Source organism: Lissotriton vulgaris, chromosome 7, assembly GCF_964263255.1.
Source record: "Lissotriton vulgaris chromosome 7, aLisVul1.2, whole genome shotgun sequence".
Taxonomy (NCBI): domain Eukaryota; kingdom Metazoa; phylum Chordata; class Amphibia; order Caudata; family Salamandridae; genus Lissotriton; species Lissotriton vulgaris.
The window spans coordinates 80,247,090-80,250,789 of record NC_141695.1 but is presented as its reverse complement, the minus strand read 5'-3'; positions in this window follow the sequence as shown (position 1 = coordinate 80,250,789).

Below are 3,700 nucleotides of genomic sequence, written 5' to 3'. Positions count from 1 at the left end.
TTTACTTGGTACTTCACCTTCGCCCTCACTCTGCTTACATTCACGGAACTCCGCGGAGTCCGCGCTTTATCATCACGGAAGTAAGTACCCTTTACCGGGGACCCGCCGTCACTATCCCTCACAGGGTAGCTTAATATTTTGACATTCTCGCTCACTTGGTGTCTCTCACCCTCACGCGGTATCTATCACGTCCCGTAGCGGTTTCTGTATCTTTTTTCACAGCGTTCTTCTTTTACAATGTTTGCTCCTCCTGCACTGTTTTTGACTTCGAACTTTATACTTGTGTTGAACACCGGAGCACTTCACCTGTAATCATATTTCACTATCGCTACAACATGTTTACCACATTACTCACATGGTTACTTTTTGTCACGTTATATTATGCTGGTAGACCACTATGTTTTTTGATTATCCTCAGATCAGACAATTACAGTTGTTTTTTCTTTTTGTTCGTAGAGTAAACCCCTGATGACGGGCCATGCCCGAAATGCATTGGGTTGTGTGATGAAATAACACGCCTGAATTGTTTTCGCATTGATATGGATTACAAATGGTGAAATACAAAATAACTCGAATATACCAATATTGAACTGGAATAAATATTGGAAATCTGATTAATTTCGGACATGAACAAACTCTTGTGAATTTTTGTTTACATCATTAGACCGGCTGGTCTCATTGAACAGTTGTGCGCAGGGATGTTCTCTTCCTAGGCGGGAGAGCCTTTCTGCAAGACCAAGATACTCACAGGATTCTAGCGGGTCGGCCTGAATATGATGGACAGCTCACTCAAGGGACCCTGGCGCCCTTCAGCGCAATGGCATAACACACACATGGTCACTCGAGACACCTCTTCTGGCACTTTACGCTGCTGTAGTGTAGGAAAAGCGTTATACATTTACCTAATGAGGTAGCACTAACTGATAAACCAGTAGAAGTATAGAAAGTACAGTCTATTTGTGCAAAACTGCAAATCCACGAGTTCGCAACTTTTTTCGCGAACTCGCAGATTGTTTTGCAATTTTGCGCTAATTTGCGGACCGCAAATCCCCAGAATTCGCCCATACTTACACCTCACATCAATTTTATTTTCACTATGGTTTTACATCACTAGTCCTCTTGCCCTATGTCTCACTTTTCTATTTATACATGCCCTCCAACATCTTTCTTGCAACTTTTTTCCTGTACCCTATGTATTTATCGTGTTATTTGTTCCAACTGTCGAACATATCAAATTTGTATTTATAAACATTTATTGTTCATGTATATGTGCTTATCGACAAGTATATATTATTTGCAGACTTGAAAAAGTCCAAAGGATGGGGCACGTGTCGACTGACGCTTTTTGTGACATGTTTGACAAGATGTGTGATGCACACAAGGATTAAAAACTATGTATATAGAAAGAAGAAAGCATTACTGTATGGACTACACATATGTGCTTCGGTACCTATTGTTGTGTAGAAAACCCTATAGTCACAGATGCAAGTTCTAAGGGTCTTGGTGCACCATTATTAAAAAGACAGAAAGAAAGGAAATACTTCTTTCATGTATTTCAAGGTTTTTGAAGAGTGCTGACCCTACTTTGCAATTGAAAGAGAATCTCTTCATTTTCTAGGGTTGAGAAAATATGGTAATTTTGTTTGAGGAGAGTGTTTTAAGGTAAACATTGATTTTAAACCTAGACTCAGCTAAGCCCGATCTCGAGAGTCGTCAAATTATTTGGGCACCCGAATACAAGACACAGGGTTGTCATGACATTCTGAACAGATGCAATGTCCTGAAACTAATAGCGGAAATTAGTGAGTTAAGAAATATTGGATCCATAGACCTTGAACGAGTGCAATTCCTAGCAGGATCTACAAACTCAACAAATGAACATACACTGACAACATGGAAGACCCCCGGGATAGCACAATCAATATTGGAAAGATCAGATTCATTTAAAAAATGGGGCATTCTATTATCTCAGCCAGAAACGCCCCGTTACCCGTTTCCGTTAAAAAAAAAAATCAGAAGCCAGCAAATTATTAGGAACGTGGCCAAAGCGACTCTCCAAAAGCCCGTTTATTCAATTCTACACAACGCCCAAGGCAGAAGCACTGAAGTCTCCTCCAAGGAAGAGCAGGTTGAAGAAAGAGGGGGAGAACTTAGATCTCCCACAGAGGATTGGAAATGGCTTCCTAGTTTGTTAAACGCAAAGCGGAAAAATTGACGGAACAAAGACACTACGAAGCAAACTGACAAAAAAGGAATACACATTGTATCATGGAATATCGCCGGAGCGAAAAAACTACTAGAGGACGGAATAGCCCTAGAAGAATGGGTGGATTGCGATATAATTGCTTTACAAGAAACCTGGCAGCAAGAAGAAATCGCACTGGCAGGCTTTATACACCATCATGTAGCAGCAGAGAAATGTAAATCCTACGGTAGAGCGATTGGAGGCCTCTCAGTTTACATAACTTCTGCTCTACAAATTAAATCAGAGCAACTTGAATCTCCAGACCCAAGCATCCAAATAGTTAAATTATCAGGACTGAATGCAAATAACAAGATGACAACCATTCTGATCAATTACTACACGCAACCAAAAACTCGAGTGAAAAATACAAAAAATACTCTATTATGTGAGGTAATAACAGACTTTCGTAGCACTGAGCCAGCGTGGAACATTATACTAACCGGAGATTTTAACTCCAACCTGATATACTCCCTGGAGGAGGACGACATCCTAACGGCGGACAACATGCACTGGAGCGTCCCAGAACAGACTCAAGGCGGCGTCAGGAGTAAAATCGACCGAATAGGAATAAAATTGGTGACAGAGTTAGAATATCTAGGCATGCGAGTCCTTAACGGCAGGACAAACGAGGATCGACCCCCCAAAAAAACCTTCTACGGCCCGCATTCCCAATCAACTCTGGACTATACAATTGCAAGTCTTTCGCTATTTCCTTTATTAAACAACTTTTATATTGAATACTCGCCCATGAGCGACCACGCAATGCAACACATTAAATTCAATCTGTGTGTAGAAAGATTTCAATCTTCACAAACTGTGGAAGGCAACCTAAGTTTATCAAACCAGAAACGAATTAACTGGTGTAATCCAAACAAATCTGAATGGTTCACGACAATAGTGGACACGATGAACAACTTAAGTGACACTTCCACGAATGCCATAGAAGCATGGTCTCTCTTTTTAGAGAGCCTAAAAACGAAAATGAAGTCTCCAGTTTCGAAGGACAAAGGAACGAACACAAACAACACATTGCCAAAAGATTTGAGAGACTTGAGGAAGGAACTGAGAAAAACACACAAAAATCTGCAAATATATAATAAAGACTCTAGTCAAATGGACGTCTTCTTGGCTCTACGGAAGCGCTATAAAAAGAACGTTTGGGAGCACAAAAAAGCTACCAAGGAAAAATTCTGGACTAAGTTGCTCCATAGCGCTAAAACCTCGAACGCAATTACATTTTGGAGAATTATAAATCAATTAACCAGACCGCTGAATATTCTTACATCAAACGTGCAGGAAACCGAATGGGTAACTTTCCTTCAGCAAAAATTTAAAGGAAACCTATTAAACATTCCAGCGAATCAACCCTACGCGCAACATCAAATTAAAAAGATAAGTGAGGTGAAAAACAGTACACAACAGTCGCCAACCAATCTAAACAATGTGCCTATTTCG